General features: G+C 39.3%; 1 protein-coding gene across 2 annotated transcripts in view; it reads left to right on the top strand.

The window, feature by feature from the left end:
- The window catches only part of SCAPER (S-phase cyclin A associated protein in the ER), a 524,869-nt gene that overhangs the window by 473,340 nt on the left and 36,948 nt on the right, over positions 1 to 14,581 (top strand). The window lies entirely within an intron of this gene.

Below are 14,581 nucleotides of genomic sequence, written 5' to 3' on the forward strand. Positions count from 1 at the left end.
GTGTCTTTAGTTACCTCTAACTTATCCCCCAGAATCCATTTCAGTCCTCTATGATATAATCAAAGGGATGCTTGCCTCCGAAATATGAGCTGGAACCTACTATTTATACCTCTTACTTAATATTTGCCTACTGCTAATTCATTAGTTCTCTTGTCCTATGTATTTGTTTTATGTCTTTAACTAAGATTTCCCTAAGGAAGGATTCTCCATGTCCTAGCAGTTCCCCTTGAGGCACATAGCACCAGCCAAAAACAAAATAAAAAGGAGATAGCTTGTGACTGGCAGAGTTAGCAAACACCAGTGTATACAGTTAATCTATGCCAGGACCCCATTTCCTGCACCTGCTCTTCACATGGGAAGAAAGGCTGCCCACATCTCATATTCTTCTCCCTCTGAGGTGAGAAGATATTCAAGACCCTCATTCCTTGGGCAGGAATGAGACTAATTCTTACTCACTTCCTTCCATTGCTTTATTTATTCATCCCTTTATTTATTCTTTATCCATTCATTTATCTTATATTCTTTATTCATTCATTTGTTTACTCCTTATTCATTACAAGTTATTGAGCAGTTGATATATGCCAGAATTTGTCCAGGCATTAAGGCTGTAGTAGTAGACAAAACACCTCCACTTATGGAACTTACAATCTAACAGGAAAAGAAGACAATAAATCAGTAAACAAATTAGATAATATGAACTAGTGGTGGCAATACGAGAAAATAAAGTGGGTAATAGTACAGTGGCTTGTAGGTGGAGAGGTTAGGGAAGCCTCTCTGGGGAGATGACACTGAAACTAAGGAGTCAACCATGTAATGATCCAAGGGAAGAATATTGTAGTTGAGAAGAAACGCTAAGTTGATGACTCCCAAATATCTGGGGCGGGTGTGTTCCAGAAACAGAGAAGGCAGAATACTAGAATGTGATGAGCAGGAAAGAAAGTGCTCGATGAAGTCAAAGTAAGGGCCAGGAGTTGAGGACCGAGAGAGTAGAAGTCTGGGTTTTATTCAATGTATGATGGGAAGCCATGTGACGATTTTAAGCCAGAGAGTGGCATGATCTGATTACTTAAAAAGTAGAAAGAGCATCTGTTTACTCTGTGAGGAATGGATTAGAGGCGCCAGAAGGGAAGCAGGGAAGCTCAGGCAGGAGGTACTGCTGCCCCAATATGACAGTTTTTCCTCCCAGTTACTCACCCAGCAAAAGCAATTGCCTTCATTTGGCCACACAGCAGAGCCTCTGGAAGAGCTCCTTCAGCCTAACTGCCAAATTCTGAAGATAGGAGAAGCCAGAACATCAGCAAAACCAGCCAAAAGCAATACAGGGCCCTTCGCTACTTACAGTGCCTATGAGAAAGCTAAAGTTAGGAGGTTAGAAATGTCCCCTCGGAGAGACATGTTTGGACAGTAGCCCTAACCCACAATTCCAAGATCCAGAACTAGATCCTGTTGTCAGTCACCCAGAGCTGCTTGTACTCTCACCTCCTGGGCTCCTCCCTGACACTTCTTCCTTCTACCTTTAGTTGACTATCTTGAGGCCATCACCTCTGTATCTTCCACTTTCTTGGGCCTCTACTCAGACCTCTGTCAGAGCCCCAGTTTCTTCTTAGTGGCCTCACCCTCTACCTCTTGTTTCCATTGGTGTCCTCCTGGTCTTCCTCTTCAGCCTCTTCCAGGTTGTCGGTTCTAACTAACAAGAATGTCCATCTCTTTTCATCATCTATGACTTCTCTTCCCAGGAAGGTTTCCTTCCCAGAAACTCCTCTTGGAGTTCAACTGAAACTTATCATCAGGCACTTTGGAAATCCTCCCAAATATTAGCTAGCCTCACCCTACTTGATAATCTTATTGTAATTGTCCCTATACTTCTTTCCTTCTCTAACCAAATATCCAGGTATCTTACAATGCTTACACATACATCTTTCCCTCCTTCAGTTTTCTCTTCCTCTTACATCTCCACTAAATCATCCGCATTCCCTTCAGTGGGGCTCCAAATTAGATCTGCATCAAATAAGCTACAGTGTGTATGTGTGTGTGTGTAGGAGTGTGTAGGAGAGTATAATTTTCAAAGTAGATTCATAGCTGTTACAGCAACCCAGGAGTGAACAGAATCTTAGACATCGTTGTGTTCCATGCCCAGCTGAGGTTTGAGTACCCTCTGCCACTTAAGTGGATGTGATCTTCTACTTTTTCCAGAATAGGGAAGAATGTAATACCTTACCAGAAGTTTATCTACTATCTGTTTTCAGGTAATGTCTTTTCTCTGGGGTCGTAAATAACAATATAATACCTCTTCAGTTTGAAAATAACTTCTATGGCCTTCAGTTCTGAGATACTTCTGAGATATTTCAGCTCCAGATACTTCTACCACACAAGTCACTTTCCTAGGGAACTTTCTGATACATCAGTGTCCTGAATGTGGTATGGCACCCAGTACTGGAGCCAGTGCTTCCAAGGTAGTGGAAGGTTCCAAGGTTCCCAAACTGAACCTTTCTTGTTATGTACATTGTGCTCTTATTAATTCAGTCAGAAATGGAATAATATTCATTGGTAAAAAAGCAATAAATACTCTTTCCTCATTTGAACTGTTAGGCAGCTAATTTGCTAAGCCTTTTCCCCCAGTTACCCCTGAGAGCTGTATTCCAATCCCCTGTCACCATACCATCTTCCCATCCCAGACATATGCAGTTAGTTTTTATAAAAATCTAAAAATAGGATTTAACAGTCATTTTTATATATTTCATCCTTTTTTCAGTTATCATTTATTTTTAGTTAAACTTTTTTATTGATTCCTTCCTTCTCCTTGAAACTATCTTCACTTTGCTTCTAGGACACCATACTTTCCTGGTTTTCTTCCTATCCTGTTGGTTTCTATTTTTTAGTTTCCTTTGCGATTTGTTCTTCTCTCCCCAACTTCTAAATGTGTGAGTATCCCAAGGTTCAATACTCAAACCACTATCTGTGCTCACTTACTGGATAGGCTCCTGGCTTTAAGTACCATGTATGTGTTGGTGACCCCCACATATCTCAAGTTCAACCACTCCTCTGACCTTTGGCTTATATATTTATTCAGTCATTCAACAAATGTTTATACCACTGTTCTAAGCCCTGGGGACAAAACTGACAAAAATAACTACCTTTGGAAAACTCATTTTATCCAATTTCTAATTCACTATCTCCACTTAGATGTCTAACAGGCATCTTGAGTTTAACAGTTTAAGACTGAACTCCTGGTTTTCCACCCCAGTCATGCTCTATCCACTGTCTTCCCCATTCTATAAATGGCAGCCACATTTTTCTAGTTACTCAGGCCAAAATCCAGTGAGCCATTTTTTACTCCTCTTTCCTCACACCTACATCCTGTCTATCAAGAAATCCTGTTGACTTTCCCATCTGAAGATTCTCAGAATCCAGCCACTTCCCACCACAGTCATAGCTACCAACCTGGTTCATCCACCATGATCTCTCACTTGGATAATCCAAACAGCCTCCCTGCCTCTGCCTTGGCTCTTCTAAAAGCTCTTCAACCAATTAGCTATGTGATATTTTTTTACATTTTTATTTTTTTATTAACATATAATGTATTATTTGCATCAGGGGTACAGGTCTGTAAATTATCAGTCTTACACAATTCACAGCACCCACCATAGCACATACTCTACCCAGTGTTCATCACCCAACCACCCTATCCCTCTCCCCACCAGCAACCCCTAGTTTGTTTCTTGAGATTAAGAGTCTCTTATGGTTTGTCTTCCTCTCTGATTTCATCTTGTTTCATTTTCCCCTCCTCCCCCTATGATCCTCTGTCTTGTTTCTCAAATTCCTCATATCGGAGAGATCATATGATAATTGTCTTTCTCTGACTGACTTACTTCACTTAGCATAATACCTTCTAGTTCCATACACGTCGTCGCAAATGGGAAGATTTCGGGTTTTTTTGATGGCTGCTAATATTCATTCATATATGTATATCTATACACACACACCACATCTTCCTTTTTTAATATTTTATTTATTTATTTGACAGACAGAGATCACAAGTAGGCAGAGAGGCAGGCAGAGAGAGAGGGGAAGCAGGCTCCGTGCTGAGCAGAGAGCCCGATGTGGGGCTCAATCCCAGGACCCTGGGACCATGACCTGAGCCGAAGGCAAAGGCTTTAACCCACTGAGACACCCAGGCACCCCACCACATCTTCTTTATCCATTCATCTGTTGATGGACATCTAGGTTCTTTCCATAGTTTGGCCATTTTGGACATTGCTGCTATAAACATTCGGGTACACATGCCCCTTTGGATATAGTGATTTTTTAAAAATATTTTATTTGTTTATTTGACAGAGAGCTAGAGAGAGAGCACAAGTAAGCAGAGTGGCAGGGAGAGGGGGAGAGAGAGAAGCAGGCTCTCTGCCGAGCAGGGAGCCCGATGCGGGGCTCGATCCCAGGAATCCCTGGAATCATGACCCGAGCCGAAGGCAGCTGCCCAACCAACTGAGCCACCCGGGCCCCTATAGTGATTATTTTTAAACTTAAGTCAGATACATCACTCCTCTGAACCTTATAATGACTTTCCTTCTCATTTAGTGAAATCCTTTTATTTCTCTACAGTGGTCTATAAGACCCTACCTGATCTTCCTGGCCTCTCTGATTTTATCTCCTAATTCTTCTATTCCCTCAGTCTGCTATAGCCACACTGGCCTTGCTATTTCATATATATATTTTATTTATTTATTTGACAGACAGAGATCACAAGTAGGCAGAGAGAATGGGGGAAGCAAGCTCCCTGCTGAGCAGAGAGCCCGATGCGGGGCTCCATCCCAGGACCCTTAGATCATGACCTGAGCTGAAGGCAGAGGCTTTAACCCACTGAGCCACCCAGGCACCCCTGGCCTTGCTATTTCTTGAACATGTCCTGCATTTTCCTGACTCCCAAGACCTGAGACCTGCTGTTTTTCTGTAAAAAAAAAAAACTCTGGTCTCACAACCTCATGGCTTCCTTCCTCACTTTCTATAGAACTCTTCTTACTTAACACTTTAGAAAGAGCTTCCCCTGGGATGCCTGGGTGGTTCAGTTGTTAAGTGTCTGCCTTCAGCTCAGGTCATGATCCTGGGGTCCTAGGATCCAACTCTGCATCAGGCTCCCTGCTCAGAAGGGAGCCTGCTTCTCCCTCTCCCACCCCCCTTGCTTGTGTTCCCTCTCTCACTGTCTCTCTGTCAAATAAATAAAATATTTAAAGGAAGGGAGGGAGGGAGGGAGGGAAGGAGGGAGGAAGGAGCTTTCCCAACTATCCTGTATAAAATAGTATTATACATTCACCTACATCTTCATATCTGGCCATGTCCCCTGCTTCACTGTAGCACTTTGTATACCTGCCATACTATTTCATATATAGTTTATTTGTTCCTAATATCTTCCTGCACTAAAATATAAGCTTTATCAGGAAAAGGGCATAGATTTTACTGCTGATCCCTAGTGCATTGAGTAGTCCTTGTCACAAAGTAGGTCCTCCATAAATATTTGTTGAATAAATGCATGGATTGTGAATAACGAGTCCCATTGTGATAAGCAGAATGATGCCTCTCCTGAACACTACCCAGAAAAAACAAAATACACATTCTTCTCAAGTGCACATGGGACATGTTCCAGGATAGACCAGCTGTTAGGCCAAAGATGAAGTCTCAGGAGATTTAAAAAGATAGATACCATTCAAAGTATCTTCTCCAACTATAACAGGATGAAGTTAAAAATTAATTATAGAAGTAAAACTAAAAAATTCACAAATTTGTGGAAATTAAACAACACACTCTTAAACAACAGATGGATTGAGGGAAAAAATCACAAGGGAAATTTGAAAATTCTTAACAATGATGAAAATGAAAACAATATAATATATCAAAACTTAGAAGACACAATAAAAGCACTGCTGAGGGAGGAAGTGTATAACTATAAACATTTACATTAAAAAAGAAATATTTCAAATCCACAACCTAACTATACAGAGGCAGCTCTGTGGCTCAGTCAGTTAAGTGTCTGCCTTCAGCTCAGGTCATGATCTCAGGATCCTGGGATCAAGCCCCGAATCAGGCTCCCTGCTGAGCAGGAAGTCTGCCTCTCCCTCTCCCTCTGCCCCACCCTTCCCTCCCACTCATGCTCACTCAGTCCCTCTCCCTCTCCCTCTCAAATAAATCAAATCTTAAAAAAAAAAAAAAAAAACTAACTGTACAACTTAAGGAACTAGAAAAAGAAGAGCAAACTAAACTCAAAGCAGAAGGAAGGAGATAATAAAGATTATAGCAGAGATCAATGAAATAGAGAACAAAATAACAAAAAGAGAATCAATCAAACCAAACTTTGAGTTCTTTGAAAGGAGCAAGAGAATTAACAAAACCTTCAACTAGATGAACAAAAAGAAGAGAGAGAGAAGAATCAAATTATTAAGCTCAAATGAAAATGGAGTGCTAAAACTGGAACAACACAGAGATTAGTATGGCTCCTGCACAAGGATGACACTCAAATTCTTGAAGTGTTTCATATTTCCTATAGTTATAATATACTTGACATTTACTAAGAGAGTAGATTTTAAGCATTCTACTATATAACTATGTGAAGTAATGGATGTGTTAACTTGAATGTGGGAATCATTTCACAATGTATCCATATATCAAATCATCATGTTGTATACTTTAAATAAGTTATAATTTTGTTTGTCAATTATACCTCAGTAAAGGTGAGGGAAGAAAAGAATGTGGGAACATTACTATCAATTCTACGGAAATAAAAAGGATTATGAGAGAGAGCTATTAACAATGTATGCCAACAAATTGGATAACCTAGATGAAATGGATAAATTTCTAGAAACAAAATACCTACCAAGGCTAAGTCAGAAAGAAATAGAAAATCTGAATAGACCTATAGAACTAGTAAGGAGATTGAATCAGTAATCAAAAATGTTCAAAGGAAAGCCCTAGACTTGATAGCTTCAGTTGTGAATTCTACCAAATATTTGAAGAACTAACACCAATCTTTCTCAAGCCTTTCCCAAAAACTGAAGGGAAGGGAACACTTTGACTCATTCTATGAAGCCAGCATTACCCTGAAACCAAAGCTAGACAAAGGTGCAACACAGAGAGAAAATTACACACTGATAACCCTTATGAACATTGATGTAAAAATGTTCAACAAAACTACCAAGCCAAATCTAGCAGGCGTGGTAAAAGGATTATGTACATCATGACCAAGTGGGATTTATTCCTGCAATGCAAAGACGGTTCAGTAAATGAACATCAGTCATTGTAATTAGACCACGTTAACAGAATGATGGAAACAAAAATGCGTGATCATCTCAATTGATACAGAAAAAGCATTGGACAAATTCAACACCCTTTCATTATAAAACACTTGGGGTGCCTGGAAGACTCAGTTGTTTAAGCATGTGACTCTTGCTTTCAGCTCAGGTCATGATCTCAGGATTGTTAAAGTCAAGTCCCACATCAGGCTCCTTGCTCAGAGTGGAGTCTGCATGAGAGATTTGCTATCTCCCTATCCCTCGCCCTTTGTCTCTCCCCTGATCATACATGTGCACACGTTCGCTCTCTCCCTCACTAATAAATAAAATCTTTTTATTTTTAATTTTTTAAAACCCTCAAAAAAACTAGGAACAGAAAGAAAGTACCTCCACATAATAAAAACCATATATGCAAATCCCACAGGGAACATCATAATCATGGTGAAAGACTAGATTTTCCTTTAAGATCAGGAACAAGGCAAGGATGCCCACTTCTGCCATTTCAACTCGACATAGTACTGGGATTTCTGTCCCAGTTTTTGCCATTAGGCAGAAAAAAAAAAAAAAAAAAAAAAAGTAAAAGGCATCCAAATCAGAAGTGTAGTGTTATTAGAATGATCTCTGTTTGCAAATGATATGCTCTTAGATGTAGAAAACCCTTAAGATTTCACACCAAAAAAAAAAAAAAAAGAAAGAAAGAAAGAACGAAAGGAAAAACCTGTTAAAAATAGTAACTGAGGGCGCCTGAGTGGCTCAGTGGGTTAAGCCGCTGCCTTCGGCTCAGGTCATGATCTCAGAGTCCTGAGATCGAGTCCCGCATCGGGCTCTCTGCTCAGCAGGGAGCCTGCTTCCCTCTCTCTCTCTCTCTGCCTGCCTCTCCATCTACTTGTGATTTCTCTCTGTCAAATAAATAAATAAAATCTTTTAAAAAAAATAGTAAATGAATTTGGCAAGGTAGCAGAATACAAAGTCTAGTAGCAAAAAGCGATTGCATTTTTATACATTAACAATGACAAAGAAAAAGTATTTTTCTCATGAAAAATTGTTAAATTTATGCGTTAAAAGATGGTATCAACACAGTATAAAGGCAACCTGGAGAATGGGATAAAATATTTGCAAATTATATATCTGACAAGGAATTAATATACGGAAACCATGGAAAACTCCTAAAACTCCACAACAACAACAACAACAAAAACACTTTAAAAAAATGGGCAAGGGCTCCTGGGTGGTGTGAGGTCATCATCCCAGAGTGCCAAGATTGAGTCCCGCATCGGGCTCCCAACTCAGCAAGGAGTCTGCTTCTCCCTCTGACCCTCTCCCTTCTCATCCTGTCTCTCACTCTCTCTCTTTCTCTCAAATAAATAAATAACACCTTTTTTAAAAAATGAGCAAAAAAACTTAAATAAGCATTTCTCCAAAGAAGATATACAAATGCCCAATGAGCACATGAAAAGAAGTTTAACATTACTGACAATAAAATACAAATCAGTGCTGTGAAGTGTGTAAACCTGGTGATTCACAGACCTGTACCCCTGGGGATAAAAATATATGTTTATAAAAAATAAAAAGTTAAAGGCTTAAAAAAAAAAAATTATAGTGAGATACCTCTTCATACCCATTAGGATGGCTACTATCAAAAAAAAGGGGGGGGGCACCTGGGTGGCTCAGTGGGTTAAAGCCTCTGCCTTCAGCTCAGGTCATGATCTCAGGGTCTTGGGATCGAGCCCCACATCGGGCTCTCTGCTCAGCAGGGAATCTGCTTCCTCCTCTCTCTCTGCCTGCCTCTCTGCCTACTTGTCATCTCTGTCTGTCAAATAAATAAATAAAATCTTAAAAAAAGAAAAAGACAATAGCAAGTGTTAGTGAGGATGCAGAGAAATTTGAACCCTTGTGCATTATTGCTGTGAGTGTAAATGATATAGCTGCTGTGGAAAATTTGGCAGTTCCTCAGAAAATTAAAAATAGAATTACCATGTGATCAAGCAATTCCACTTCTGGGCATGTAAAGAATTGAGAAAAGAGGATTTTAAAAACCTATTTGTATGCCTGTGTTCACAGAAGCATTTTTTGCAATAGCTAAAACATGAAAGCAATCCAGGTGTTCATCAGTGGATTAATGGATACACAAAAAGTGGTGTATACATTCAATGGAATATTACTTAGCCTTAAAAAGTAGGGAAATTCTGGCACATTCAATAATATAGATGAACCTCGGGGACATTATGCTAAGTGAAATAAACCAGTCACAAAGAAAATAAATATTCTGTGATGATTTCACTTATATGAAGTACTTAGAGTAGTCAAAGTCATAGAGACAAGAAGTAGAATGTGGTTGTAGGGGGAAGTGGAGGTGGGGAATTATTGTTTACTAGGTATAGATGAAAGAGTTATGGGGATGGTTGGTAGTGAAGGTTAAACATCATAATGAATGTATTTAATATCAATAAACTGTACACCTAAAATAAGATGGTAAATTTTATGTTATATGTATCTTAACATTAAAAAGGGGGGGGGGAGAATAATGCCCTGCCAGAGATATCTATATCCTAATTCTCCAAAACTGTAAATGTGTTATTTCACATAACCAAAGAGATTTGCAGAAATTAAGTTAAGATCTTGGGATGGGAAGAGTATCCTGGTTTATCCAGGTGGGCCCAATGTAGTTACAAAGACCCTTGTAAGTGAAAGAGGGAACTGGAAAAGTGTTAGAGAGACTTGAAGGTGCTTTGCTGCTTACACTTTGAAGATGGAGGAAGGGGCCACAAGCCAAGGATTCCGTTTGCACTCTAGAAGTTGTGAAAGGCATGGAAGCGAATTCTCCCGTGGAGCCTCTGGAAGGAACACTGCTCTAATAACACCTGATTTTTAGCCCAGTGAGATTTATTTTGGATTCTGACCTCCCAAACTGTACGAGAATAAATTTGTAGTGTTTTGAGCTACAAGCTTGTGATAATGTGTTCCATCAGCAGTAGGAACTAATACACATGCCTGCGCCTCGTGTAACCTCCCTGGGACAGGAACCAGATCTTCTTTGGCTGCACATGTTACAGTTGGTCACTGTTCTGGGGGCACAGGCACTTTGGCTTTTCAAACTGAGAGTATCTGACAGATCATCATGCCCCTTGTGCTTATCACAAATCCTGATGAATGATATCACTGGATGTAGATCAGCTTTCCCAGAATATCCCTGTACTTAAAAGCCCACACTGGACTACCTCTAAAAAAATAATTCACTTTTGAACAGTGAAGTTTACATGCATCAGTGGGAGAGACAGTGACTTAATCCCATCCATTCCCAACACTATCCAGATGACTGAGTGGAATCTCAAGATTCAGGGACTAAAATGGGAAGTTCTCACAAGATCCCTCAGAATTCCAGAACTGAAGAAATGAACAAAGCCAAAATCCAAGAAGATAGTAGAACCGTCTAGAAGATCACAGTTGGTGTTACCAAGCCAGAAAAATGGGGACCAGGCAGAAGAGAGTAAACAAGCCAGGAACAAACAACCCCTTTACGGGGTTGTAGTATCCCAGTCTGTTGTACTTGCTTTTGGGGGCCAACTAAATGTGAAGCTTTTTATCTTGATAAAGTCCCAAAAGTTTATTTTCACTCTTGTTTCCCTTGTCTTTGGAGATGTGTCTTGAAAGAAGTTGCTGTGGCCGACAACAAAGAGGTTACTGCCTATGTTCTCCTCTAGGATTTTGATGGATTCCTGCCTCACATTGAGGTCTTTCATCATTTTGAGTTTATCTTTGTGTATGGTGTAAGAGAATGGTCGAGTTTCATTCTTCTGTATATAGCTGTCCAATTTTCTAAGTACCATTTATTGAGGAAACTGCCTTTTTTCTATTGAGTATTTTTTCCTGCTTGTCTAAGATTAGTTGACCATAGAGTTGAGGGTCCATATCTGGCCTGTCTATTCTGTTCCATTGATCTATGTATTTGGTTTTGTGCCAGTACCATGCTCTTGGTGATCACAGCTTTGCAATAAAGCTTGAAATCAGGCAACGTGATGCCCCCCAGCTTTGGTTTTCTTTTTCAACATTTCCTTAGTGATTCTGGGTCTTTTCTCATTCCATACAAATTTTAGAACTTTTGGGACTTCATCAATATAAAAAGCTTCTGCACAGCAAAGGAAACAGTCAACCAAAAAAAGAGGTAACCCACTGAATGGAAGAATTTATTTGTAAATGACACTACAGATAAAAGACTGGACAAAGAACTTCTCAAACCCAACACCCCAAAAACAAATAATCAAGTCAAAATATGGATAGAAGACATGAACAGACATTTCTCTAAAGAAGACATATAAATGGCTAACAGACATGTGGAAAAATGTTCAACATCATTAGCCGTCAGGAAATTTAAAATCAAAACCACATTGAGATTCCTTCTTACACCAGTTAGAATAGCAGAAATTGACAAGGCAAGAAATAACAACTGTTGGCAAGGGTGTAGAGAAAGGGGAACCCTCTTACACAGTTGGTGGGAATGCAAGCTAGTACAGCCACTCTGGAAAACAGTATGGAGGTTCCTCAGGATGCTAAGAATAGAGCTACCCTATGTCCCAGCAATTGCATTACTGGATATTTACCCCAAAGATACAGATGTAGTGAAAAGAAGGGTCACATGCACCCCATTGTTCACAGAAGCAGTGTCCACAATAACCAAATGTGGAAGGAGCCGAGATGTTCTTAACAGATGAATGAATCAAGAAGATATGGTACATATATACAATGGACTGTTACTCAGCCTTCAGAAAGGATGAATACCTACTATTTGCATCAACATGGATGGGACGGGAGGGAATTATGCTAAGTGAAATAAGTCAAGCAGAGAAAGACAGTTATCATATGGTTTCACTTATATGTGGAACATAAGGAATAGCATGGAGGATATTAGAAAAAGAAAGGGAAGAATGAAGAGGGGGAAATCAGCAGGAAGATGAACCATAAGAGACTATGGACAACAAGAAACAAACTGAGGATTTCAGAGGGGAGAAGGGTGGGGAGATGGGTTAGCCTGGTGATAGGTATGAAGGAGGGCACGTATTACAGGGAGCACTGGGTATTATACACAAACAGTGAATCATGGAACACTACATTAAAAACTAATGATGTACTGTATGGTGACTAACATAACATAATAAAATTTTAAAATAAAGTAAAATTCATCAAATAAAAAAGAAATACCAAAGGTGAATGGATGGCATTTGATTCATATCCACACAAATCACTGCGCTGTTTTTTTTTTTTTACATCTATACTGTCCAATAAGGCAAAGTAGGGTTTTCATATGCTGTGCAGGAATATTGATGGTCCAGTTATAGTTTTTCCTAATTGAATCTGGCTTTTAATGAACAGAACTTAATATACCACCAAGATCTCTAGTTCTAGAAAATAAACAAAAACACTTTAAAATTCAGTAAAATTAAGATCTCAGAATGTAGTACATAAAGTTTCAGATCTGATTTTTCATTTCCACATATAAGTTATTGAGTGATCATTTAATTCATTTTTCTGAGTCAACATTTTTATTTCAACAGGAGAATATTGCAAAAATCCCGGGTTGTGTTGTTTATAGTTTGTGATTAATGTTTTCCCAAATAATAGGATGGAATGGAGAGAGGAAGAATAAGTAATCTGATGACCTTCACTTTTTAAAAAATTTTATATATTCTTTTGAAGAAGTAATAGCAGTGAATTTATGTCATTTAAATGTTTGGCAAGATTAAGTATGACAAATTGCTTTAAAATGATAAAGTTATATTTCTGAGTACCTGTATTTGTATATGCTAATAATCAGTTTTTAAAAAACACAGGCGATAAGGGTAAGGTCAGCATTCTGAATCACAGAGCAAAAACCCTGTTGTCACCAATACTGATGTTACTCATGCCCAAATTTCCAAAAGCCTAGTGGAAACTAGGTAAAAATGCCTTCTGACTTGCCTTTGGTTCTAAAAGGCAGTCAGTGTTAAGCAAACACAGATCCCTTTTGGGAGCCTATATAATAAAGTCAGACACATTAATCTCTACTCATGTCTCTAGTCAGGATCTGACCCCAAGCTCTTAGGGTATAATGGAAGAAAGGAAAGAGGGGCGGGCCGACTGACATTAGCTAACAGAGTTTGTGGAAAGGTTCAGATGTTCCTGTAAGCAAATAAATATCATTTCTTGACTTTGTGTTCATATACTGTCCCATAAAGCAAAACGTATCTCTCCATGATGATACAAGATTACATTATAGTCTCCCTATACTTTAATGGCTTTCAGTTAACCCCAAGATTTGACTTAAGAAAAGGGATGGAAAGAAAATTCACCTCCTGGTTATCCTGGATGTTTTGGTCCTCAGATTTGCCTTTGCCACCGATAAGTGTGTATGATCTAGAGTGTCTCAACTAATCTTCGTGGGTACAGTGAAGGGGAGCAATACAATACCTTCCCTACCACCTGTGAAAAACCGATGAGGTAAATGATGTGAATGTACTTAGTAGATCCTGTTATATGACAATGAGATGACAATGCTTCCTGAGAGAGCTACTTTCTTGAAAAGAGAATGAGGTACCCCTCATATATTATATATATGTATATATATACATATACATTATATATATGTATACATATATATAATGTATATATCATAATATATAATGTCATCTCACTTAGTATTAGAAATAGTCCACATTCAAGAAATAAATGTTTCCCATGGTTATGAATAAAACTCTACTTTGATGAAACTAGTAGCGAATTAGAAAACTAGACAAGAGACCAGAAACTTGCCAGCCAGCACTTCGGAATTTTTATCAGTACCATCTCCCAGAGTGTTTCTGGGCAAGTTAATGAGATTAGCATAGATCTTTAATGCCCCTCACACATTCCAGATTCCATCTGAAAGGAACAACAACAAAACAACCTTAGAGGGTGGGCACAGTGGGGGACCTGTATCCATGTTACAAATAGGGAAGAGTATCTGACATAAAGGAAGACGCTGAACAGGGACTTGTAACTTCTCTTCCTGAGTGGGGGAAGAAACGTATGTCCATGAAAGGGAAGACCGGCCCATGTGGAAAGGCACGGAGAGACCTGAGGATCTGTGTAGAATATGCGGCTGTAGCAGCTGCAAACCTTACATCTTCTCAGATTCAAGCCCAGGGGAGAAAAAATAAGGGCTTCTTTCCAAGCATCTCAGCAAAGGCATCTCCATTGCTTCCTTGAGCTCTAACTGTGGTTTTCTGACCCCAAAATCTGTGCCATCCCTGAGCCATACTGGACTGCCAGAGAAATGAAGTGTGCCTTTT

Source organism: Mustela nivalis, assembly GCF_964662115.1.
Source record: "Mustela nivalis genome assembly, chromosome: 6".
NCBI classification, from domain to species: Eukaryota; Metazoa; Chordata; class Mammalia; order Carnivora; family Mustelidae; genus Mustela; species Mustela nivalis.